The 27021-nt window shown below is 36.8% G+C and overlaps 2 pseudogenes; one reads left to right on the plus strand and one right to left on the minus strand.

Annotated features, from left to right (window-relative positions):
• The first annotated feature begins 3958 nt into the window (after window positions 1-3958).
• LOC111732610 lies at window positions 3959-4077 on the plus strand (annotated as a pseudogene).
• A 2621-nt stretch (window positions 4078-6698) lies between these two features.
• LOC111732600 lies at window positions 6699-6815 on the minus strand (annotated as a pseudogene).
• Between the last annotated feature and the right edge of the window lie 20206 nt (window positions 6816-27021).

Below are 27021 nucleotides of genomic sequence, written 5' to 3' on the forward strand. Positions count from 1 at the left end.
GCTCTGCTGGTTAAAGTCCAATTAGCTCTCATGGCCGAAGCCTCTGAGTATATTTGGAAGAGACTGAGTTCTCAGCAAACCGGGTTGGACAAAAACTCCCAATTTAACCTTAAGTTCTAGGATCAAGTTGCTCAATTTGGAATGATACAAATGGGAATTTTAACATGATAGAAGCTACAGAGAACAGGTGTAGAGCTGGGAACCAAGGCAGCTAGCTTTTAAGACATCTCAGAAGTGGGGGTTCTACAAAATTTGTTTTCTGAGATTTTCTATTAATGAGCTGGAGGCTTCAACTTTCTCAATAATGGCAGAGACTCCATTTTGAAGCTGCGAGGGAGAGCTTGCCAGTTAAACACAAGCTACTCCTCCATGCAGGCATAGGAGCATTGATAGGAGCATTTGTTGTGGCTTCTCTATGCAAATATCACAGTCAAAGAGACCTGGCTTAATGGCTTTCAAAAAGCCACTTTCACCTTTGAGTGGAGCTGGTGAGAAGTTTTCTCAAATGAGCTTGATGTGAGCATTCGTGAACACTTTCTTTGTGCTAAACATTCTGTTAGGCATTGTGAGGAATCCAGAAGAAGCATATGACCTAGTATCTCCACCTTATCACCGGGCCTGAAAAACAAAGAAATTAACATATGTGAAACAATCTAAGAACAGTAGAGTGAAAGCTGAGAAGCCTAATGGCATTTAGAGAACGTGGTGGCTGGAGATGGCGGGTGCTGAGAGATTGGTAGGTTGGCTAAGTTGCAAGGCAGGAGATGAGAGGACCACTGGACTTCAGCATAAGATTTAGGTCAGGGAGAGATTATGGTGGGGTAGGTCATCTGTGGGTGACTGAAAGGGGCCTCATAGGATAGGCTAGGGAATCTGGACAGTAGGGAATAAGATAGATGGTGAAAAGATTATTTTAGGAAGAATTGGCCTTTTCTTTCCCTCTGACCTCATCTTGCACCATGCTCCTGGTATTGAAGTAAGAAATGCTAGTTCTAAAGTGATCACCCTTAAATTTTCAATTATAGGGCCCATTTCACACACTCAGGGACCAGTTGCCTTCCATTTTGTGGCTCTGAAGTCTTCAATGGTTTTGGTTCTTTTGCAGCCAGCAAGTAGGTGAAGAAAGAGAGAGAAGAGTGGGAAGGTTTTATAGGTCAGTCTTGGAAGTGTTCACATTCCATTGGCCAGAACACAGTTGTATGGCTACATATAGTGACAGAAAAGGCTAGGAGATGGAGTCGTGCTGTATGACCAGTAAGAAGAGAACATAGGTAATGGTGAGCAGTCACAGCCTCTGCTACATTCCCCTATGACCACTATGATCCATTTTTCCAACATGCCATGGTCCTTTTCCCCTCAGGGCTTTTGCAATTGCTGTTCCTGTGATTTTTATAAGTAGCACCCCTGGACCGGTTGATGAAAAGTCAATCAGAAAGACTCACAGGATGAGTCTCACTCTATCACATTTTACTCTTGTATCTTTATAGTACTGCAAACTCAAGTACATTGCTGCTTGAGATTATATTGTTTATTGTCTGTCTACTGACTAAATTTAAGCTCTAGGAAATCAAAGACTTTGTGCTTCTTGTTCAATGCCATATCCTCAGTATCTAGGACAGTGCCTGACTCATGGTATTTGATTGAACATTAATCAGTTAAAGAAATGGAGAAAAAAGAAAGAAAACATTTCCTAGCTGAAGAATGCAGTTCAGAGGGCACAGAAAAACTGGAGACAAGTGGACTGGCTGGTATGCTAGTCAGTTGCAGTAATAATAGTTAGCACTTACTATGAATCAGATACCGTTCTAAGAACTTTATGTACTTTATCTCATTTAACCCTCACAATAATTCTATGAAATTGGAACTATTGTTATCTCCATTTCACAAGTAAGAGAACTAAGGCACAAAGAAGTTAAACAACTTGTCCAAGGTTACACAGTTAGTAAGTAGTACAGGTAAGATTTAAACCCAGGACTGCCTGGCTCAGAATCCATGCTTTTCAGCCAGTACACTATACTCTTTTTTTCCTTGACAGCTGATAGGAGCCTGGCTTAGTGTAGAAGTGGTGGAAATGCAGACTAGATTGGAGAAATGGGGATCTAGGATGTATATCTGAGACTTGGTTTCCTATTTTGGTTCGAAAGAGAAAGAAATATCTTGTTAAAAATATATCTGTATGTGTGGAAGGCACTCTAGCACTCATTTACTCCCCACACTATCTCACTCCTCCCTGTCCTTTCAGAAAAATGTTCTGAGACACAATGAGGGAAATGGGGCGGGGATGATTAGTCAATTGAAGCTTCATTAAAGCAAAGGAGAATGTTATATTTCAGAAGACTAGAAGTCCACATAAGAAGTCAATTTCCAGCACCCTCAAATAATTCATTTAATAAAAGTTGAATCATCTTCACCTGACTCCCCATAGCACTTCAAAACAAAATAGAAATTCCTCTGCTTATTAGTTGAATATCTTGGTCAGTGAGGAAATATGTGATGCCTGCCTCAGATGGAAAACACTGTGAATCTTGAACTTTAATAGAGAAGTTAAATTGTTCTTCCTCCTTTGCTCAAAGTCTAATTGCTGAAGTGCCTTTGTGACTTAGTACTGGTCCTTTTTTCCCTGTCATCACTCTCTCTATCAAGGTTCTCCCATTCAGCCCCTGGCTTAAATGATTATCTATATGCTGATAATACACAAATTTATATTTACAGCCCAGATCTGTCCCTTGAACGCCACACTCCAATGTATATCTGCTTATTTGACATTTCCACTTGAGATATCTAAAGGGCATCTCGAACTTCACAAAGTAAAAACAGAACTTTTGATTTCTGTACCCTCCCCTCCAAGCTTGCTCCTCCCCCAGTTTTCCCCATCTCAGCAAATGGCATCACTGGACACATAGTTTCTCAGACCTCAAATCCAGGAGTTGTCTTTGAATTTTCTATTTCCCTATCTCTTCTACCCCCACTCCATATCCAAACTACCACCAAATTCTGTCAGTTCTATCTTCGAAGTCTGTCTGGAATTAGTTTACTCCTCTCCTTCTCATTTGTCACCATACAAGTTGAAGCCTATATCATCTTGTGCCTAGATAACAGCAGCAGCCAAAATTGGTCTCACTGTCTCCACTCTTGAAGCAGCTAGACTTATCCTTTTTTGTTGTTGTCCTGTTATAAAATATTTAAAGAATGATCTTTTAAAAATGTGATTTAGTGAACCCTATGGTGCTAAACTACAGTGGGAGATATCAGTATGAACTCATTTAGTTAAATGTAGATACAGATAGATATAGAAATAATTATATGTGTATGTGTATATGTGGGTTAGTACACATATATCATATGTTTCTTAGATACGTCAGCTGAGAGGGCCTGGAAGCAGTAACACTTCACTAGCTATTAGAACATCCAGTATACAGATCTGGTTTTTAATACTGTGCTCCAATAAAAGAACTAGGACTCCTTAGAGAAATGGCTAATTCTAGGACTGAGGAAGGAAAATTACAAGATGAGCATAGAGCATGTTGTAGTGCCACAGAGTATGGAAGTGTCTAAAAAAAAGTAAAAAAAGGAGAGAGGCATGTCAAAAGAATATAGGAGCCAACCTGAACAAGCTCCTAAAAGCCAAAGCTGAAATAATTTGAGCAATAAATAATATAATATTTGGATTATAATCCAAAGTATAAAATAAATATCCATAAGTCTACACTGATATAAATAAATTCTTGAATAAAAATTAATTAATAAATGATGAAGAAAATCTACATCTCCCTTACAGAATAATTTCAAATAATATATGTAGATCCTCCCACTCCAAGAAGTGAAGCTTAATTCCACTCCCCACCTCCCCAACGGTGGGCTAGACTTAGTGAATTACTTCTAAAGCACAAAATATGGAAAAGGAAAAATAATAACTTTATAATGGAGAAAACCTGGCAAAAAGTACCTTAACAAAGTTGTCTACGGCCATGCCACCCTGTATGTGCCCGATCTCATCCGATCTTGGAAGCTAAGCAGGGTCAGGCCTGGTTAGTACGTGGATGGGAGACCACCTAGGAAGACCAGGTGCTATAGGTGTAAAAAAAAAAGTGATGAAGGTTAACATCAGTAATATCACGTGGGTATCATGTACTCCTGATATATGTGATAGGAAGAGCATATCACCTCTGCGGCAATCCTTTCAAACACACATAATCTGAGTCTAATTATAGTTGAAAAACATCAGACAAATCTAGATTGGGGGATATATTACAGAATACCTGACCAGTACTCTTTAAAATCAGCAAGGCCATGAAAAACAAGGAAAGGCTGAGAAATTATTATAGATCAGAAAAAAAAAAAAATACCGGAGGGAGATGATGACTAAATGCAATGTGGTATCCTGGATTAGGTCCTGGAACAGCAAAAGGACATTAATAGAAAAACTGGTGAAATCCAAATAAAGTCTTGAGTTTAGTTAACATTTGAGTACCAATGTTGATTTCTTAGTTTTGACAAATATACTATGGTATTTCAGGTTAACAATGGGTGAAACTGGAAGAAGTCTATACAGAAACTCTACTATCTTTGTAACTTTTCTGTAAATCTAAAACTATTTTAAAATAAGAAGTTTATTAATTTTTTCCGGCTTTATTGAAACATAATAGACAATTGCTCATGTTTACATTGTAAAATTCAATGATTTTTTTCAATTATAGTTGACATACAATAATATATTAGTTTCAGTTGTACAGCATAGTGATCAGAGATGCATATAACTCACAGTGATCACCCTACTAAATCTAGTACCCTTCTTCCTCCTTACATATTTATTACATTATTAACCATCTTCCCCATGCTACATTCTACATCTTCGTATCTATTCTGCAACTATCCATTTGTACCTCTTAATCCCTTTGCTTTTTTTCATCATCCCTCCCAATCCCCTCTCATCTAGTAGCCCTCAAAATATTCTCTGTATCTATGAGTTTATTTCCACTTTTGTAGTTGTCGTTATTTATTTTGTTCTTTAAAAAGTTTATTTTAAAAATATTATTTTAATTATATGGCTGTCTCATTTAAAACTTTCCAAATGCTTTCCTTTGCATCTATAAAAAACTCAAACTCTTTACAAGGCCCACAAGGCCCTCCCAAAAACCATTATGTACCACTCTCCCCTTGTTACTTCACTCCAGCAACACAAGACTTCTGACATTTTCACAAACACACCACCCTTCCTGTATCAGAGGCCATCCTTGACCCTCTATCTATTAGAAGCAAATTCCATCAACCCCATGCTCTATCTTATGGTCCAATTTTATTTCCTTCATAGCACTTCTAATAATTTGAAACTTTGTTATTTATTTCATCATAGCTAGGTTGTGAGCTGTAACTGGGCCTTACCTGTTTTGTTCATTACTCTCTTCCAAGCACCTAGTAGGCACCAAATAAGTATTTGGGGATGAATTGATCTTTGGGGGTTTCTGTAAGTTCTCTTTCCTTTGAGATCACCATCACAACTGTCCAGAGGCAGAAAAGGCAAGAAGACTGAGTGATTTATCTCAACTGGCTTTGAGAGGTGTGCCAGCCATCTTGTATTCTCTCTCTTAGAAACACACTGCAAGGAAAGGTGCTCACTGTTTGGAAGAGAGAAAGGCTTATAAACTAAGTGTTTAAGTTGTAGACCTTAATCCTGGATGTCTCAGAATCATCTGGGGGAGCTTGTTAGAAATATTGATGCTCTGGCTTGTAGTGATTCTGACTTTCCTTCGGGGACATTCCAGCTATCTGGTCTGAGTTTATGCCTAGGGACATCTGTATTTTCAGAAAACTCATCCAGGTAATTCTGACACATAGCCAAGATTGAGAACCAATTGTTTAAAAGATGGTGGGGAAAAAAAAGACAAAATAAGAAAAATTAATTGGGAGGTAACGTTTTTGTGATTCCTAGGGACTTGCCTTGGGAAAAGTCAAAGTAGATAATGTTTCTGAGGATTCTGGGTCCAAGGTTGTCCAGGCCAGTTCACCAGGGCTAAAAGATAGTCAAGACCACCAGGTGGATGTTCTAAGTCCTGCTTTGACCTCCTGGTTGCCTGAACTGTCTCCAGAGTAAGCAATTTTGGGGAATCAGAGAATGGACCTACATACAGCATATGAAGCCTACTTAATCTTTAACTTAATTATTTATATACATGGTATAGTAAGGATTTACAGCAGTGCTTCTCAAAATGTGGTCTCTGATTCTCTTACATTAGAGACACCATGGGGTGGGATGTTTAACATGCAGTTTCCCAGGCCCCAATCCCGACCTACCAGAATATGTATTTTAGACTCAGTGCTTACTAAAATTGAAGAATCAATGTTTTGCAATATGGGTCTAAAATTTTATTTTTTTTCTATTGAGAACCACCCATTTTCAGGGCTGGGGGGGAATTGACCTAAGGTCGCATAAGTTACAGAAATAAAACTAAGTTTGAGTAAATTTTTGGAGGTTGTAATAATATTCTATTTCTAAGAGATCAGAAAATCTAAAACTATTTAGTACATGTAACAAATGATGAAAAATACATTCTAATTCTAAACTATGAACAATTAAAGAAGTTAGAGAGATGAATATAATAAATAGATGAGGAGTAAAAGTAAAGAGACGAAGAAACAAGAAGCAATGTCTTATCTCGGTTACTATTACTACTTATAATGAGACTATAGATTTTTTTAACCACCTAGCACCTGGTCTTCCTAGGTGGTCTCACATCCAAGTACTAACCAGGCCAGACCCTGCTTAGCTTCTGAGATCAGATGAGATCAGGCACATTCAGGGTGGCATAGCCGTAGATGACTACAGATTGTTTTTTAACACAGATTAACTGCCAAACTTTGTTATGTGAAGTACTTCAATCCTAGCTAAGTTTTGTACCTTCTGATATTCTCAATGCTCTTTTTTTCCTATTTTCAATGAAGAAAATTTCCAACTTTCTGCTCTGAAAAGAAGCTACTCAATCTCAGTAGCAAGACAACAGGGTCCGTGTTCATTGAGTAACATCCCTATTTTCTGGCCTTCTGAAATGTTGCCACTGTACACAAAAGTAATTTTTGCAGTATAGGCTTTACCCCTCTCCTCACCTCCCCAGCCAGCCATGTCTAGAGGCAGGAGGCAAAACCCTATGCTGGTCTTTCTGATCAAGAGCCTACTTTCCTGGGATCCCTGATGAATCCATTTCTCCCAGGTCTTGGATGCTCACTGCCATTTCACAAGTCTATTATAGCATGAATCACATGATCCCTTAGAACTATCCTGTCTAGCAGACTAACTTTAGAAGATAGGGATTATTTCTTATTATCATTGGATTACAAACGTTATCACAGTGTCTGCCATATAGTAGACCCTCAACAAAACTTTGCATAAAGGGCAGCATGTCCCAAGTTGCTTAAAATTATGCATTAACTATCTGGTGATATTTCAGCTTGTGTCACAGCTGCTTTTGTGAAATATTGTCCATTTTTTATGATTAATTTAAAGCATTTTTTAAACAGAGATATAAATGAATTTTCTCACAGTAGCAATGGTCTTGCTTTAATCCTTGAGCAGTAAAACTTTTTTTAATGACTATGAATGCTTAAGTGAAATCATGATCGTCTGATTGTCAATGATAAAGAGAACGCAATGATGTTGTATGCCAAATTCTATTTCAAGAATAATGAACAATTACATTCAGGGACCTCCCTTACTTTCCTAATGGAATTGGCCATGCCCATGCATTCTAGACACGTGGAAGGAGAATTCATTTGTGTAACCATCACATATGTTTCTTCATTTTAGTCTCACAAACTTCTTCTGGGTTCAACAGAGGAGCTATCATTTCCATGCACCAATTAGGACATTGACACAGACAACTTAACTAATATGACCAAATTGACTCTGCAAATTAGCGTCAGAATCAGGGCAAGACCATATTACTTCCTCCTCTTGTCCAAGATACACAAGGATTGGTATTTCCTGTGTGAGCCATATTAATTCATTGGAAGGCAACACTAAGAACAAAATGTTATGTACCGACATGTTAGAGCTTAATATACATATGCAACCTCCTTCCAAGGGGGTATATTTTCTATGGGGAAAAGAAATCTTAGGCCCATCAGCCAGACTCTTCGGGGTCGATTAGCTGTTGCTTGAAATTGAGATGAATCTGCTACCGTTCTTTCTGCCAGAAATGATTTGCAGAAGGAATGGCAGCCCAAGGTCTGTTGTTGACACTGTCTCACTGGCTGCTTTCACAGCTTGCCCTTGCCTTTGTTAGAAAGGATTGCAGAATGGTGTGTAGGCTACCTTAAAGAGATAGACAAGCTGATACAACTCTTCTTAGCAGCCAAATGGTACAAAAGAATTTAAGAATTTTATATTTAAGTGTTTTGTTTTATATAGACTCCAGGAGTTTGCAAGGACATCACACATTACTTAGTTCATCCTTTCTCATTTACCCATGTGGAAATTGAGTCCCCAAGAGGGGGAAGTGACATGATCAAAGTCACACAAATAATGGCAGAGCCAGGACTATAATTATAATCACCTCTTTCCAGTCCAACCTTTATTTCTTTAATGGCAGCTGAAGTCAGAGTCAGTTCTCTTCATACAGTATTATAATTAATACTATTAATACAATAGCTAACTTCTACTGAGCACATCTTATATTTCAAATATTGTGGTGAGTGCTTTGTATGTATTATCTCTCATGTTTAAACAATTTCTTTTCTTCAAAGCAAACAGTAAATCAGTGATTTATTCTCTCTCTTTTTTTTCTTTTCAAGAAGAAAATATGAAATCGTCTCTGAACGTTGGTTTTTACCACCCTATGATGGCTCCTCTTGGGGTTTGGCTCTGTGGGGTGCTTCCCTTCAGAACTTGCTCAGTTTTTCTCTCTTGTCATAATATCCCATGGATGGTAATAAATCTTATCAATGAGAAAATGAGATCTTAACTTTTAAAATATATTCCAGTTATTCTTTTCGAGCTGAGTTTTTAATCTGCAGGAAAGAAAAAAATCAGTCAAATGATCAAATTTACTTATGTATTTTTTCCCTGCTCATATAGTGTCCCTTCATCTCATTTTGAGAATATTATTGTCTCTTAACAAATATCATCTCTCTTATTTCCTATAATTTTCTTCTCTACTTTTGAACAGCTTGCTAGAGAAGCCTTTTTTTCAAGCACAGTGGCTTTGGCCTTTCTAGGGAAGACAAAGGGCTAAATTAAGGGCACAGCTGATAACTTGCTACTGGCTGGGGTAGAAAGACTTAGTATTCATTCATTCACTTCTGCCCATTTGGTTTTCCTCTCTTTCTTTTCTCATCCCCTGAAGGCTGGAAGTAAAGAAATACCAGGTTCTTCATTTGTACTTTCAGCTGAGGCTATAGCAAATGCCTGCCTAAATTTGTCTTTTTCCCTTGGACCAAAGGTGAGAAAGCCCAGAACCAGAATCTTAAGAACAGAGGAAATCCAATTCACATGTTCCTGGCAGCAGTCCTGATCAGCTCTCCTCCAAATGGGGACTCAGGAATCTAGCCTCCAACAATGAGGCTTCCTGTGACCTTGATAAGAGCATCACCAGTAGAGAGTGAGAAATGAGAAAGAGGAGTCCAGAGGAGGAGACGACTCTTTCAGGAAGTTTGGGTGTGAATGGGGAGAAAAGGCTAAGGCATATATTGTCTCATTTGATCCTCATGATAACTTTATGACATAAGCCCTAATATCATCACTCCCATTTTATGAATGAAAGAAATGAGGCACAGAGAGATTAAACAGCTTTTCCAGGATTAACCAACTAGTAAGTGGCAGAGTTAGGACTTGAACTCAGGCAGTCTTGCTCCAGAGCCTGTGCTTATGATCATCATCATAATGTTAGAGTTACTGTTTACTGATGTTTCATACATTTTCTAAACATTTTCCTATGCATGTCACATACATTATTTCATTTAATCATGACAACAGCACTATGAAAAAGGTACTGTTATTTCCCCCATTCTACAGATAAGAAAAATGCAGCTCAGAATTGGGAAACAACTCTACCATACTACCTCTAATAACATATTTTCTATAGGAAAATTTGCTTTGATTTTTTTTTTCTGTTTTAACTTATAGTACCTATTTCAGGAACATAACATTTAATTCAAGGACTTGGATATTTACATTTGCAATGCAGATATTCCTAATTTGTTTTCAAGTGATTTTCTTTTAAGTGGCTGATCAGTGAAGAAAATTGTGTTACCTGATTAAGAGGACAATAGAAGAGGAAATGGGCTTTAATGATAGAACAATGGCTAACAATAATGTTATAGTTGTATAGTACTGTAATGTTTTACAAAACACTTTAACATATAATGTTTTATTTGATTTTCTCCAAAGAAGAGTTTCCTGAATATGAAAGTTCTAAGACCTTAAAATACAATACCTAAGGGAAACCCCACCTCAGGAGGCTTGCTGTTGTTATTTTATAAGCTACAAACAGCTATTATGTCTATCAGGATGAAAAACAGTTCCCTCTGGAAGCAGAGGGATGGTCTAGTCTAGAGTAGACCCTAAATCATTTAAAGTATTTGAAACTTTGTAAGAACATTGAATTCATATCCATTTTTGAAGACAGAGACTCCCAATCTTTTGGGAAGTAATGTGCCCTATTTTTCAATCTCACTTGCATTGATCTTAAAGATATTATATGGCATATTTTTAAAGCAGAATTAAAATTAATTTTATTTTGAAATTGCTTAGTTCATCTAATATACTAGAGCTGTCTAATGAGTCACAAAACAAGGTTGAGACTTAAGCTGAAGCTTCAATCCTATATCTAAAAACATTACCATCTGACAATTATGAATAAGAGCAGATTAAAATAGAACAAAATTAATTTATTCAACAAACATTTACTAATCCCCCCCCACCACCCGTGCACAGGTAAGTCATTGTGCTAAGTACAAAAGTCCTCAAAGATTACTGTGTTAGTCAGAGTAGGCTAACTGCTATAGCTGTAACAAATTATCCCCAAATCTCAGTGCCTTAACACAGTCAAAGGTTTTGTCTCCATGCAAAGTCCGATTCACAGGCTCCTGGCAGCAATCTTGATATGAAATGATAACTTTATCAAATATGAAATTCTCATATGTATTTACATCTATTTCTGGATTAAGTTTTATTGTATCAACATAACTGTCGATTCACCCCATTATCACACTGTTTTAATCACTGTAGACAGGCTTATAATGTACTTTAATATATTCCAAGAGTAATTTCTCATTACTTTTTTTTTCAGAAAATTCAAGACTGTTCTGAGTTCTTTTGTTTTTATTTTTTATGTTTTGGTAATTTTTTGTTAGATTTATAGAAATTTAACCATGATTTCTCTGCCATTATGTGTTCATAGAGGACAGGTATTTGGGGCAAATGTGACTAACTACAGATTTTTAATTGAATCAAATATAAAGAGATAAATACATTGTGATAATTCTTACAGTTTGTGTAAATGTTTATGAGTCAAACATTAGTAGACTTTGTTCTAACTCTAGCCATGCCAGTTATTAACTATGAAACCATGGTTAAGTTATTTTACCTCTCTAGGACTTAATTTTCTTATTTGTAGAAAATCCAATTCTAAAAATTTTGTCATTTAACAGTCAAGTGATTGGTAAAAGGAAATTTTTTTAAAAAGTTCCCAAGAAAGAAAATTATTCAGAATGTTAGGATTATTATGCATTAACTTCAGTAATTTAGTGTTTCACTCCTCTTTCAATTCTTCTGATAAGTAAGTTTTAACTAGGTGCTCCTATGTAATTGACAGCTCTCTTTATAATGCATGTTAGTCTCCTTTTTTTAACAGAAAGATCAGGCTTCAGCTCAGTGCTTCCAACAGGAAATTGTATTTAGTTAAATTTGGTATTGTTGGGGAAACAGATCAAGATGGCATAGAAGATAGAGGTTGTGAATGCCTCTTCTGGAGATCACACCAAAATTATAACAAAAATACAGAGCAACCAGCACACAGAGTCTCTGGAGGGACAAAAATAAGATGTTACCTCAAACTGGTGGGAGGTGCGGAGACACGAAACAGCCCAGTCCCACAACCACATGTAGCAATCGAAAATCAGGAAGGTTATATTGGCTGCAGAGCCACCTCCCCAATCAGAGGAGCAAGAGTTCCCAGTCAAACATTGGACTCCTCTGCCCAGGGTTCCAGTGTCGTGAAGAGAAGTTCCCACCACCTCTGGCTGTGAAAGCCAGCCAAGGTTGAGGCTGAGTGAGATAGAGGACTGTGGAAATCACAGACGTTCCTCTTAAAGGACCTATGCCTGGCCTTACTCACTGACAGACTCACTCTCTCTGAGCTCCAGTGATAGGGCAGTGACAAAAGGAGCACCAGGGAAATACAGAGTCACTGAGTTGTCAGGCATCAGGGGAAGGACTGGATGGGTATCTCACCTGGACAGAAGTGTTGGCAGTATCATTGTTCCTTGGTTGAGCCCACCCCCCTCCCAGAGTGCAGACGCAAGTGCTGCCCTATATGAGTCTCCATCAACCTGGATAATACAGGTTGCTCCGCCCAGGGGATTCCCTGAGATTCCACCTCTACCAAACTTGTGGGCCCAACCAAGCCACTTCTAGTGGTTTATTCCATACAAATGGGCTGTCTTGGCTCCTGCTGCAAGCTTTCATAAATACTCTCGAAGGCTCACAAAATCCAAAGAAGTGGAATTTGGCCTTGGTGTGCCCTGTACCTTTTGTTCAGCAGCCCCAAGTCCCACACTAGTGGCAGCTGGCCTCAGTTTCTGACTTGTCTCCTTGAGGCACCTATAAGTCCATCACAGGTGACAGCCATCGGGGGATTGCATGATAACTCTTACCAAGTGTGTTCAGAGGTACACAGGCTGTGGCTGAAATTGACCTGTGGCTGGATCCCTCTCAGGTCTGTGCCAAGGGGTCCCACAACACACCTACTACAGAAAGCTACTCAACTAAGACCGGGAGACTTAGTAGCACTACCTAATACATAGAAACAGACACAGGGAGACAGCCGAAATGGGGGACAAAGAAGCATGTTCCACATGAAGGAACAGAATAAAGCTCCAGAAAAAGAATTCACCAAAATGGAGACAAGCAATCTACCAGATGCAGAGTTCAAACCACCGGCTATAAGGATACTCAAAAAACTTAGGAGAAGAGTAAATAAGTTCAGTGAGAACTTTAACAAAGAGACAGAATACATAAAAATAGAGATGGAAAACATAATAGGGAATCACTCAGAAATGAAGAATACAATATCTGAGATGAAAAGTATATTAGAGGGAATGAAATAACAGAGTGGATGAAACAGAGGATCAAATCAGGAACATAAAGGCTGGGATAGTGAAGGATATCCAATCAGAACAGCAACAAGAAGAAAGAACCCCGAAAAAATGAAGTTTAAGAAGCCTCTAGGACAGCTCAGGCATAACAACACTTGCATCATAGGGGTAACAGAAGGAGAGAGAGAGCAAGAATTTGAAAACTAATTTAAAGAAAGTTTTCTTAACCTGGTGAACGAAATACATATACAACCCCAGGAAGGTCAGAGAGTCCCAAACAAGATGAATCCAAAGAGACCAACACCAAGACACATTATTTTTAAAATTCCAAAGCTTAAATACAAAGAGAGAATCTTAAAAGCAGCAAGAGAAAAACAATTAGTTAACTACAAGGGAACTCCCATAAGACTGTCAGCTGATTTCTCAACAGAAAATTCGCAGGGCAGAAAGGCTTGGTACAAATTATTCAAAGTGATGAAAACCCAGGACCTACTACCAAGATTACATTACCCAGCAAAGCTATCATTTAGACTTGAAAGACAGATAAAAAGCTTCCCAGATAACACGAAGCTAAAGGAGTTTATTGCCACCAAGCCAGTATTACAGGAAATTTTGGAAGAACTTTAAAATTTTTTTTTAAAATTTTTATTATTTTTTTAAATTTTAAAAATTATTTCATTTTATTTTATTTATTTTTTATTAAGTTTATTGGGGGTAACATTGGTTAATACAGTTATAATTTTCAGGTATACATTATAATTTGACATCTATATATTCTATTCTGTATTTACCACCCAAAGTCCAGTTTCCTTCAGCTACCATATATTTGATCCCCTTTACCTACTTCACTCTCCTCTTACCCCTCCTCCTATGTTTGACCCCTTTTAACCATCTACCTACCCCCTCCCCACACCCTACCTCTGGTAACCACTAGTCTATAGTCCATGTCCATGAGTCTCTGTTTGTTTGACCTGTTTATTTGTTGCTTTTAGGTTTATATCCCATATATAAGTGTTATCATGTGATTTTCAACTTTTCTGTCTGGCTTATTTTGCTTAGCATGATTATTTCAAGGTTCATCCATGTTCTTGCAAATAGCAGTATATTCATCTCTTCTTATGGCTGAGTAATGTTCCATTGTATATATGTACCACTGCTTCTTTAGCCAATCATCTATCGTAGGACACTTCAGTTGCTTCCATGTCCTAGCCACTGTGAAAAATGCTGCTATGAACATCGGTGTGCAAATATCTTTTTGAATATGGGTTTTCAAATCTTTGGGGTAAATACCCAGTAGAGGGATTGCTGGATCATATGGTAGATCATTTCTTAGTTCTTTAAGGAAGCTCCATATTGTTTTCCATAGTGGCCGTACCAATTTGCAGTCCCACCAGCAGTATATGAGAGTTTTTTTTTCTCTGCATCCTCTCCAACATTTGTTATTATTTGTCCTGTTGATTGTACCTATTCTAACAGGTGTGAGATGGTATCTAATTGTGGTTTTCATTTGCATTTCCCTAATAGCTAGCGATGTTGAGCATCTTTTCATGTTTGTAGGCCATTTGTATGTCCTCTAGGGAGAAGTGTCTGTTCAGGTCCTCTGCCCATGTTTTGATTGGATCATTTGTTTTCTTGTTGTTATTGAGTCGTATGTATTCTTTGTATATTTTGGATATTAGGCCCTTATCGGAGGTGTTGCTTGCACATATATTTTACCATTCAGATGATGGTCTCTTTACCTTGTTGAGAGTTACTTTTGCTGAACAGAAGCTTTTTAGTTTGATGTAGTCCCATTCATTTATTTTTGCTTTTACTTCCCTTGCCTTTGAGGTCAAATTCATAAAATCCTCTTAAAGTCCAAAGTCCTTGAGTTTAGTTCCTATGTTTTCTCCTATGCATTTTATTGTTTCAGATCTTATATCCAGGTCCTTAATTCATGTTGAGTTAATTTTGGTGTGCGGCGATATACAACAGAATAGTTTCATTCTTTTGCAGGTGGCTTTCCAGTTTTCTCAGCACCATTTATTGAAGAGGCTTTTCTTTCTCCACTGTATGTTTTTGACATTTTTGTCAAAAATTATTTGCCCATATAAACATGAGTTTACTTCTGGACCGTTGATTCTGTTCCACTGGTTCATATGTCTGCTTTGCTGCCACCACCATGTCATTTTGATTATTGTCACTTTGTAGTATAATTTGAAGTCAGGTTGAGTGATGCCTCCAGCCTCATTCTTTGTTCTCAGAATGGATTTGGCAATTCAGGATCTTTTTCACTTCCATAGAAATCTGATCATTTCTTGTTCTACTTCTTTAAAAAATGCCCATGGGATTTTGATGGGGATTACATTAAATCTGTATAATGCTTTAGGTAATAAGGTCATTTTAATTATGTTGATTCTTCCAATCCAAGAACATGAAATATCTTTCCATTTCTTTGTTTCTTCTTCAATTTCGTTTAATAAGGTCTTGTAGTTTACATTATATAGTTCCTTCACATGTTTCAGAAGATTTATTCCTTTTGTTGCAATTGCAGAAGGAATTACTTTTTTCTATTTCTTTTTCTTACACTTCATTATTAGAGTATAGGAACCCTATGGATTTTTGAACATTGATTTTGTATCCAGAAACTTTACTGTATTTGCTTATTGTTACTAGTAGAGTTCTTGTGGAGTCTGTAGGCTTTTTTATATAGAGAATCATGTCATCCGCAAATAGAGACAATTTGACTTCTTTGTTTTCTATTTGGGTGCCTTTTATATATTTCTCTTGCCTGATTGCATTTGCAAGGACCTCCAATGTTATATTGAATAACAGTGGTGATAGTGAACAGCCTTGTCTTGTTCCTGATCTTAGAGAAAAGGTTTTTAGTTTTTCATCATTAAATATAATGTTGGCTGAGGCTTGTCATATCTGGTCTTTATTATATTAACGTATTTTTCTACTATACTGATTTTGTTAAGCGTTTTGATCATAAATGGATGCTGTATCTTGCCAAAGGCTTTTTCTGCATCTACTAATATGATCATTTGATTCTTATTTTTTATGTGGTGTTTCATATTAATCGATTTGCATATGTTGAACCATTCCTGTGCCCGTAGAATGAAGCCCACTTGATCATGGTGTATAATCTTTTGAATATGTTGCTGTATTTGATTCGCTAGTATCTTATTTAGGATTTTTACATCCGTGTTCATGAGAGATATTGGTCTGTAGTTTTCTTTTTTGTGTTATCTTTACCCAGTTTTGGTATCAGAGTAATATTGGCCTCATAAAATGAGTTGGGAAGTATAGCCTCCTCTTTGATTCTTTGCAAGAGTTTGAGGAGAATATTTGTTAAGTCTTTTTTGAATGTTTGGTAGAATTCACTGGTGAAGGCTTCTGGACCTGAACTTTTACTTTTGGGTAGATGTTTGATGATTGTTTCAATTTCTATAGTGCTGATTTAGATTTTCTAGTACTTCTTGATTCAATCTAGGAAGATTATATTTCTTCTAGGTTATTAAATTTGGTTTTATATAGTTTTTCTGGGTATTCTTGTATGATCCTTTGTATTTCTGGAATGTCAGTCGTAATTTCCCTTTTTCATCCCTGATTTTGTTTGTTTGTGTCCTTTATTTTTTTCTTTAGTGAGTCTATTCAGGAATTTGTCAATTTTATTAACCTCAAAGAACAAGCTTTTTGTTGCGTTTATTTTTTAATTGTTTCTTTGTTTTCAATTTCATTTTTTGTGCTCTAATTTTGACTATTTCTTTCCTTCTGCTGACATTAGATTTCATTGGTTCTTCCTTTTCTAATTTTTGAAGATGAAGCGTTAGGTTGTTTATTTGGGCTCATTCTTTTTCTTTTTCTTTTTTTTCTTTTTTTTTGGAGATAATCCTGTAATGATATGAACTTTCCTCTTATGACCCCTTTTGCTGCAGCTGTTTTGAGATGGAAGGCTCTGTAAATGTCAGTTATGTCCAGTTGATCTAATGTGTCATCTAAGGATGTTATTTTCTTATTGATTTTCTGTTTGTAAAATCTGTCCATATCTGACAGTGGGGTATTTAGGTCCCCTACTGCGATAGTGTTTTGGTCTGTTTCTCCCTTTAGTTCTGTTAGTAATTGCTTTACATATTTCGGGGCTCCCTGATTGGGAGCGTAGATATTAATAAGTGTTATCTTTTTTTGCTGCATGATTCCCTTTATCATTATGAAGTATCTCTCAGTAACTTTCTTTACATTTTTATTTTGAAGTCTATTTCGTCCGATATTAGTACCGCTACTCCTGCTTTTCTCCGAATGCCATTTTCTTGCAATATCATTTTTCACCCTTTCACTTTGAGTCTGTATTTGTCTTTGGAGCTGAGATGTGTCTTCTGGAGGCAGCATATGGTTGGGTTTTGTTTTTTGATCCATTCTTCAACTCTGTGCCTTTTTATTGGTGAGTTCAGTCCATTTACATTTAGGGTGATTATTGAAATATGAAGTCTTCTTATAGCCATTTTATCTTCTGCTTTCTGGTAGCTTGGTGTTTCCATTGCCTCCTTGTCCTTGTGTTTCTGTTTTGTTTATTTTGGTTGGCTTTTGTGGATTTTCCCTCTGGTTCTTCTTCTTTTATGTTATATTCTTGGGTTCTGTGCCTTTGGTGTGTGGTTACCATTACGAATATGTAAAGGGTAGTTATATAGAGAAAGTCGACCTTTTTCTTCTGTGCATGCTTTATCTCCATTCCCCTTTGCGAGTTTGGATTCTTGAATCCTCCCCTTTTCAGTCATTGTTGTCTCAATTTGTCTCTATGTATGGTGAACTTTCATTACTATCTTACTATAGTAATTATCTTGTTGTTTAAGCTTATAATGCCCTATTCTTAGTAAGGATTGGACTCCTCTGCTTCTCTATCTGCCTGACAGTCACTTTATTCCTAATTATGGGTTTTTTGGGGTTTTTTTTGGTCATTTTGTTTTAGGTGAGCTGACCCCTTTCAGTATTTCCTGTAGCGCAAGCCTCATAATGGAGGTTTCTCTCAATTTTTGTATGTCTGGAAAGGTCTCTATTTCTCTTTCACATCTAAAGAAGAGCTTAGCTGGATACATTATTCTAGGGTGGTAGTTCCTTTCAATTAATAGTTTAAATATTTGATTCTATTCCTTTCTGGCTTGTAAAATTTGCACTGAGAATTCCGATGATAATCTAATGGGTTTTCCTTTATCAGTTACCGTTTTCTTCTCCTTGGCTGCCCTGTGAATTCTATCATTGTCATTGATTTTTGATAACTTTAATACAATGTGTCTTGGTGAAGGCCTTTTTGAATCGAGATAATTGGGTGTTCTGTTGACTTCTTGAATTCCAAGCTCCAGCTGATTCCTTACATTTGGGAAATTCTCATCAAGTATTTGTCTGAAAATGCTTTCTAATCTTTGCTCATTTTCCTCCCCTTCGAGAATTCCCATTATTCTTATGTTTCCTCTCCTGATGGTATCAGCTAGTTCTTGTATTTCTCTTTCATATTTTTCATTTTTTGTTTTCTCTCTTCTTCCTTTGGATTTATTTCTAGATTTCTGTTTTCGATATCACTTATCTTTTCCTCCATTTGGTTGACTCTATTTCCCAAGCTTGCTATTTCATTTTTTAACTCTTGCAGTGTGTGTGTGTGTGTGTGTGTGTGTGTGTGTGTATGTTTTATCTCCAGAAGATCTATTCCCTTCTTTTTGAGGGTTTCAATCTCCTTTCTCTGCTCATATAGTTGTTTTTTCAGTTCCTGAAATTGTTGATATGACTCGTTTTGGAACTCACTGAGTTTTTTCAGAAGTACCCTCCTGAATTATCTGTCATTTAAGTGGCATATTTCTATGTCTGTAAGCTTATTTTCTGGAGATTTTTCTCTTTCTTTCTGAGATGTCTTGTCACCTTGGTTGTTCATAGTGTTTAATGGACTATTTCTCTGCCTGGGCATTAATGGAAGTGTATTATACTTTTTCTCCAGAAAGATTTATTATTTAAAGGTCTCTCTTTAGCCTGTTGCAAAGAAGGCGCTTTTTCTTTTGGTTTCCAGTTGGTGGCGTCTAAGCCTCTTTGGATCCCTGCTTTATATAAAGCCTTAATAATGCCTTTTTTAAATTTTCTGATAGATATTTAATCACGCTCGCTTCCCTCAGTGTCAGTCCCTGTCAGTGTCAGCAAAAGTCTCAGTAGCATTTGCTCAGATTCCCCTGGGGTTCTGTGGTGATCAGTCTGAGATGATATGGGAGAGGGGCCCTCTGGGTTGGTAGTTGGGAGCTTCGGCTCAGTTTTGGTTCGGCTGTGGCCAGTAAAAATCAACTGTTGTTTCTCTGCGATCCCATCCTGCTTCTCTGCTTTTTGCCCTGATGACTAGGCCATGCCACCGGCTGCGTGGAACTCACAACTTTCCAAGGCAGGGCTGTTCAGGGATGTCACTGCACCTTCTCCCCTCCCTCTCCTCCTGCAGGCAGTTCCGGTGACTGTGAAAAGCAGCTTCTTTATTTCTCCCAGTCCACCGCCAGACACCCGGGGTTCTGACCTGTGGTATCTCTAATGCACAGATCCCATGCTCAGACTTGCTAGTGTGCAGTTTGGGTGTTTTTTGCTTGGCTTATTGTTTTTTCAAGGGAAAAGCTCTGGGGACGTCTCTCACCCCATCATGTATCCGCACAGTCTCCTAGAGAAACTTCTTTAAGAAGAAAAAAAATGCATCAAAAATCTAAATAAAGAATGGCAATAACTACATATCTATCAACAAACACTTCAAAGAAAAAAAATAATCAAATGCTCCAATCAAAGGATAAGGTGGCTGAATGGATAATAAGACTCTTTCATATGCTGCCTACAAGAGATTCCCTACAAATTAAAAGACACAGATGAAAAGTAATGAAATGGAAAAAGATATTTCATGATGGACCTAGAGGGTATTGTGCTGAGTAAAGTAAGTTAGATAGAGGAAGACAAATGCCATATGATTTCACGTACATGTGGAATCTAAAGAACAAAATAAACAAACAAAACCAGAAACAAACTCATAGAATACAGAGAAGATTTTGAGGGTTACCAAATGGGATAGAGGTTGTGGGGGGTTGGTAAAAAGGGGGAATGTAAGAAGTACAAAGTGGTAGTTACAAAATAGTCATGGAGATATATAGTATAGTATAAGGAATGTAGCCAATAATATTGTAATAACTATATGTGGTGTTAGAGGGGCACTAGATTTATTGGGGTGATCACTTTGTGAGTTATATATAGGTGTGTAATCACTATGTTGTACATCTAAAACTAATATAATATTGTATGCCAATTATAACCAATTATAAAAAAAAAATATTTGATGTTTGAAAATCAAAAAAATAAAAAATATGTATATATACAAAGAAAAATATTTGTTTTGTGATTGTATTTATCTTTATGGCTATATTCTATTTGTGGGGAAAATGCTGCTTTTCCACTCACTTTAGTGAGCAAGTTTCTTTTTAAATTAAATTTAAGTACAAGAAAGTGAGTCAAGTTATGGGAAAATACTAATTAATAATGATACAGCTTATATACATACAGGAAAATTACAAAGGTGATTTGAAAATGATTGAAGTTTGGGGAACAATGGATTTTGTGATTGAGGCAGAGACTGGTTCGGTAGTCACCAAATCCTATTTCTTTTTATTGGACATATAAGGAATGTCCAGCCTCTCTTGCAGTAAAGTTGGGATGAGGTGACTGAGTTCTAGTCCATGGAATGTGGGTGAAAGTGTTGTGTGCCACTTTCAGATCTTGCTCCCAAAACATCCCCTGAGTTCCTCTGCTCATTCTCTCTTCCCCTGTCACCAATCAGTTGTAGATTATCCAGTGGAGGACTCTGAGGTTATAGAGGATGGTGAATCCAGTAGATGCAATGAGCCTGGATTCCTGAGTCTTCATTTGGAGGAGAGCTACCCAGTAGCAGGGGCTACTACTCGTGGAGGGATCTTAGGTAAATTTTTTAATTTATCTGGTCTCAATTTTCTCAGCAGTGACCACCTCACAGGGTTGTTGTGTAGATCTAGTGATGGTGCAAATAAAGTGCATGTTACAGACCTGACACTAAATGAACAACAGCTATTGTCATCAATTACATCCTTATCAGCTCTGTCATCTATATTCTTCTCTTTACCTCCTACCACCACTCTTATAGTTTAGGCCACCTTCATTTCTCACCTGCAATAGATCCCTTGCTGATCACTCTATTCTGGTCCCCTAACCAAACTATCTTCCACAATATCACCAGAATAATATTTCTGAAATGTAAATTAGATATCTTCTCTGCTGAAATCCATTTGTCGACTTCCTTCCACCCTCAGGATAAAATCTAAACTCTTTAACTTCTATAGTTCATGTCTAGGTACATCATCCCTCTCTCCTATCAGGGTCTTTTTACATCTTTTGAGTAAACCACTTTTCTACACTATTACTCCCTCCTTTACCTGGCGACTCTTAATAATCTTCCAAATCTTGATTTAGATATTCCTTCCTCCATTTCTGGCCACTTGGGACTGGATTAGGCACTTCTCTATGCTCCCATAGATCTTGAGGTCATTCACTCCTATGTCCTCACTGAATTAGCATGGCCTGTTTCTATGCCTATGTCCCTAAAAATCTAAGTCTCTGAGGGCAGAGAATATGTATTTTTCACCACTGCATTCTCAGTGCTTAACACAGTTCCTGGCTCATAGTAAATGTTCAATACATATTTGTTGGGAGGACAAAAAATATTAACTAAAAGCCAATAGCCCAGTTTTATCTAGAAATGTCAAATTTTATTCAACTGTAAGTCACATACCTGTTCACCCTAAGGTTTGAAATTTTCTAGAGCATATGTAAATAAATATAATAAGGCAGTACTGAAAATAAGTTCCTTTCTCTCTTGAAAGAGTTTTCACATTAACTACCCATTGTCACTTTTGTATCTCCCACACGTTATTATTATTATCTGTAAATATCAGATACTTAATGACAGAAATTAAGTTCCTAGTACAGGACTTCATTTCCTAGTACAGGACCCAGAAAGAATTGTCATTTGGGGCCCAGAGCCAAAGAGAAAGTCTGTTGTTCCAGAGTACATTTGAAAACAAATTATCATGATGACATAATTTATGCACCGTCTGCTGTTGGAATTCTGTAAGGAATGTCATGGATGTGTTTTGCTTAACTCTGGGAAAGAAATTAGAGAAAAATGAACTGCTGCAAGGTGAATAATGGCTGGAGTACTCATTCCATTTGGAAGAAGAGGGTGATTAGTGTCATCTTGATGTTTGGGTCTTTGCAATGTGATTGGCGGGATAGATATTTGGCTGACTTTTATCTGACTCTACACTATCTCTTGAATAATGTTTTCCTGCCACCTCAGGAATAGAAAAAATGTTCTGAAAGCCAAAAATTTACAGACAATGCTGTGAAATTAGACATGTTGTTGATGTATCATATACAGAGTATTTCTGTTAAAGTCTGCTGAACTTATAATTTATACATTTTCTGTTGTGATTTTATATGGTATTTTAAAACTCTTAAGATATAATATATGAGATAGGATGTAGCCAAGAACTAGAAGAATCTTGGCCAAATCTCAGACCAGGGCCACCCAGTCAGAAATTTTCTAGGATTTGAGATCTGAACTGGACACTTGGGATGTTTGAATCCCCAGGGCCCATGCCATTTGGCCATTAAAGACTGAGTTGGTAGCTATAGACAGCTGAGAAGGACTTGAGAGAGAGAAAGAGAGAGAGAGAGAAACAGAGAGACAGAGAGACAGAGAGACAGAGAGACAGAGACAGAGAGAGAGACAGAGAGAATGCAGAAAAAATATATGCTGATAAAGAGATACGTAGTCAGCTCAAATAGTCAAATTCTCAATTCTTAAAAAAAAAACATTTTATGCTTTCCTATATCTGTGCTAGTTAGTGAATTTCCTTCATTAAGGATCTGATGTTTGCAGCCAGATAAATAATAATTGTGAGTTTGTGTGTCTCTGTGTGTGTGCTATAAAAGTGACAACTTATGGCCAGTGAGAAAACTCCTGGAACAATTTGCCTCAGAATATATCCAAATGAATGTCAGCTGGTGCCTCCCAGAGCCTGCCTCCTGTTTAAGGGTGATAAAATCAGGGCAAAAAGAATACTCGTCTCCCTTTCGATCACATATCTATGTTGGAATTCATGTCATGAACTACTCAAGTTCCTTTCTGGAAAGAGCATCATGCTTCAAAACAGAAGTGTAGAAAACCGGAAGCTCAGCAGCTGTGGAATTTCCTCTCTTCACTCCTATTCGTTTCAGTATCACAGGCATGCCAAAGTAGTATGAAATAAGTCAGAGGAAAGAACCCTGCTCTAGGAGAGGGTAGCCTCGTCTAACGGCTAATGGAGGATGTACTCCATTCTAGCGATACATTTTTTTCAGTCTTAAAGAAAAATATTCTGTTTTCTTCTAAAAAAAAAGTTAAAAGTTTCACACTATTGGAAGTCAGGGTTACATACGATGATTGGCTTTTAAAATCCAAAACATATTGGGACTATTAGAAGATTTAAGAAAATGTAGAATCATTATAGATGATATCTTCTAAGCAATTTTTCCAAGGTTCTCTTCAGATTTAATATTTTGATGAAGAGGATCCTTTATGGCTTGACCCGGCCTCTGTCTAGCTGACTTGGAAAAGGCCTTTAGAGGATGAGACATTTGTGTAACTTGGATCAGTGTTCATTAACAGAGTTTCCTGACCAGAGGTTTTTGTGGTGCCTAAAGTATTTTTTATTTGGGAGGAAAAGTCTTTGTAAGAAAAATAATACAAAAATATCTTACTTTTGTAATTTTTATAATAACATAACCATGTAGACACATTGCTAGGCCGCTCCCAGTTATAGATCTTGAAACTTAAAGTACATTAGCTTAATGGTAAATCTGCCTATGTTCCCAGACCTTCAAAAGATGCTCATACATTGAATAGGAAGGATGTGAGGAAGGTGGAGAGAGGCATGTTGGTGATGATGGACATCAGTGTATTAAAAACAAGAAAATAAACCCAAAATTGTTTAAATGAGTGGGAACTTTCCATCATACATGAAGAAAGCCCTAAATTTGTGAAAGTGTTGAGATCAAGTTGGTCTCTTCCTTCAGATAGTTCTAATTAGGTTTGTTATATACTTTTGCTCTCCTGGTCTAGTCTCAAAAATGCCTTTTTTTTTAAATGATATTTCAAAGATAGGATTAGTACAATCCAAGACAGCCACTTAAGTAACTCTTCATCACTGAAATGGAAAATATCCACATCAGTGTTTATCTCTGTGCATGCTGCTCACCTATTAACCCCATAGACTACTTTAGACTGTTATTTGATGGCCTGAAAGAGAGAAAATAGCTTGTGCCCTTAAAGCTGATGAATATCCAGCATTTTTAAGGGTATAAGAGAATTTAATGGTGTTACGTGAATTCTGATCATGAAGGTATTAAAATAATAGCCTTTTAAAGCTTAGATGTAATGTACAAGGTGACTATATATTTTTTGAAGGTAATATTCCATAAATCACAAGATAAGTAGCCAATTATTTGGGAAAAATAGAAGAAAATTTAAAATAAGTTTACTAAATATGTAATCTGTGCACTGCTGGAATCACCATTTTCCATGAACAGGAGTTGTGTTGGGTTATTTAATCATGTAGCTTTAGTAGTAAAGAGCAATTTCAGGGGACAATTTATTTCTTGAAAGGCTTCTAAAATGTAGGCGGCCATTTCTTAAAGGAAACTTGCTGTATAAAAACCCAAACTCTACAAAATGGGGAACCATGAGAGTGGTCAATGACATAATGTTATTCTTTCCTTAAAAAGAAAAGCCACAGGATTTCTTTAAATAACATACTTGTCTGGTGTAGTTCAAATTTGATGATAAGGGGTTTCTTATAGCCTTGGCTTCTAGCTGGCTGTGCTATGGAAAAGCCTATTCTTCACTTCTCTTAGCCACGGTTGTCTCTTTGGCAAAATAGAGATTACAATGTGTTAGATTAGTTGTTTTCAGGATTTAATGAGATAATGTGTGTAAACATGACCAACAAAGTGCCTAACATGTGACAATTGCTCCATATATGCTATTCGAAAGTGCTGATTTGGAATATTTCTTGTAAAACAATCAGGCTTGCTTCCTTTAGGTACTTTATTTATTTTGTGGATGCAATTTTTATTCTTTTAGGTTTACTAATGACATTTATGGTAGTACGAATGAAAACCCCACTTATGCACATTTTAGTGAAAGCATTTTTAGTGAGCTGTTTTAATAGCATTTTATGAATCAATTTACTAAAAATCAACTGCAAAACTAGAACTTTCAAATAACTAGATATAATTTACTTTTGATTGGGAATTTCTAGTTTTTAAGATGGTTCTCAGCAAAATTAATCATACTCCTATGTGTTCTTAGCACATTCTATGTGTTCTCAGGTTGTTGTTCACATAGTTCTCCTGGACAAAATATTGAGTTCCTCAAGGGCAGAGGCAATGTTTTATTCATCTTTGTAAGCCCATTACCTAGCACATAAATAGGTTTTCAATAAATGCATGTCGAATTGACCATAATTTCTTCTACTTAGTTCATAGTGGGAAATTCAATTATTTCTATTTTTATTATTGTTTTTCTCCTCATTCTATACCCTCTCCCTAAGCAGTTCCTCCACACCCCCAGTTTTGATTACTATCTGTATGGTAACAATTCTAACATTTCTATCTCTACCTCAGATTTCTCTGACCTTCAGAATGAATATGTCCACTTGCATCTCAAAGATACATTGAATTGAACATATCCTCAACTAAACATATCTTCAGTCTCAAATCAGTTTCTTCCCTGTCTTATACAGCTCAGTAAATATGCTACTATCTATTCAATTGCCCAGTCAGACAACCAGGAGGCATCCCTGACACCTCCTCCTCTCTTATCTTCCACATCCAGAGAAGTCTTAAAATTCTGTCCATTTTCTTCACCCATTTAATCACTTGAACCCATTTACTTCCTCCTATCCCTATGGTCACTGTGGCTCAAGCTATCATTATCTCTACCTGTACTTTTGCCTTTCTTTTTCCCATTGAGGGCAAATCTCATGTTTAACATTTTCTTATGGAAACTTTCAACCGCTCAGAAAGATAGATTAGTATAATGAACACCCATTAATGTGTCAGTATATTCTTAATATTTTGAGTACTTGCTTAATCTATTTTGTAAAGTATTTTAATACAAATTACCAACATAAATATGTGAATATAAGTCTCTAAAAATTTAAAATACTTTCCTACATAACCACAATAGAATTATAACATCTAACAAATGGCCAATAATTTTTAATAATATCTAATATTCAATTCGTATATAAGTTTTCCGAGTTGTCCCAAAAAACTTTTGAAATGTGATCAAACCAGAAAGATCCCATCAAGGACTATGTGTTGCATTTATAATTTATTTAAATATAGAATATTAGGCACCTCCAACCACCCCTACCTTTTTTAACTTAGAGCTAGCCAGTTATTCTGTACGATGTCTTACTTTTCTGGATTGTAATGATTGCTGACTTATGGTATTGTTTAACTTGTTTCTCTATCCCCAGCATTCTGTAAACTGTAATCTAAAAGGTTTCTTTGGATTCAGGTAAAATATTTTAGACAAGAATCTTTGTTATGAACTGAATTCTGTCCCTCCAAAAGCCACATGTTGAAACCCTAACCCAC

The sequence above is a fragment of the Pteropus vampyrus genome, unplaced genomic scaffold, assembly GCF_000151845.1.
Source record: "Pteropus vampyrus isolate Shadow unplaced genomic scaffold, Pvam_2.0 Scaffold472, whole genome shotgun sequence".
In the NCBI taxonomy this organism is placed as follows: domain Eukaryota; kingdom Metazoa; phylum Chordata; class Mammalia; order Chiroptera; family Pteropodidae; genus Pteropus; species Pteropus vampyrus.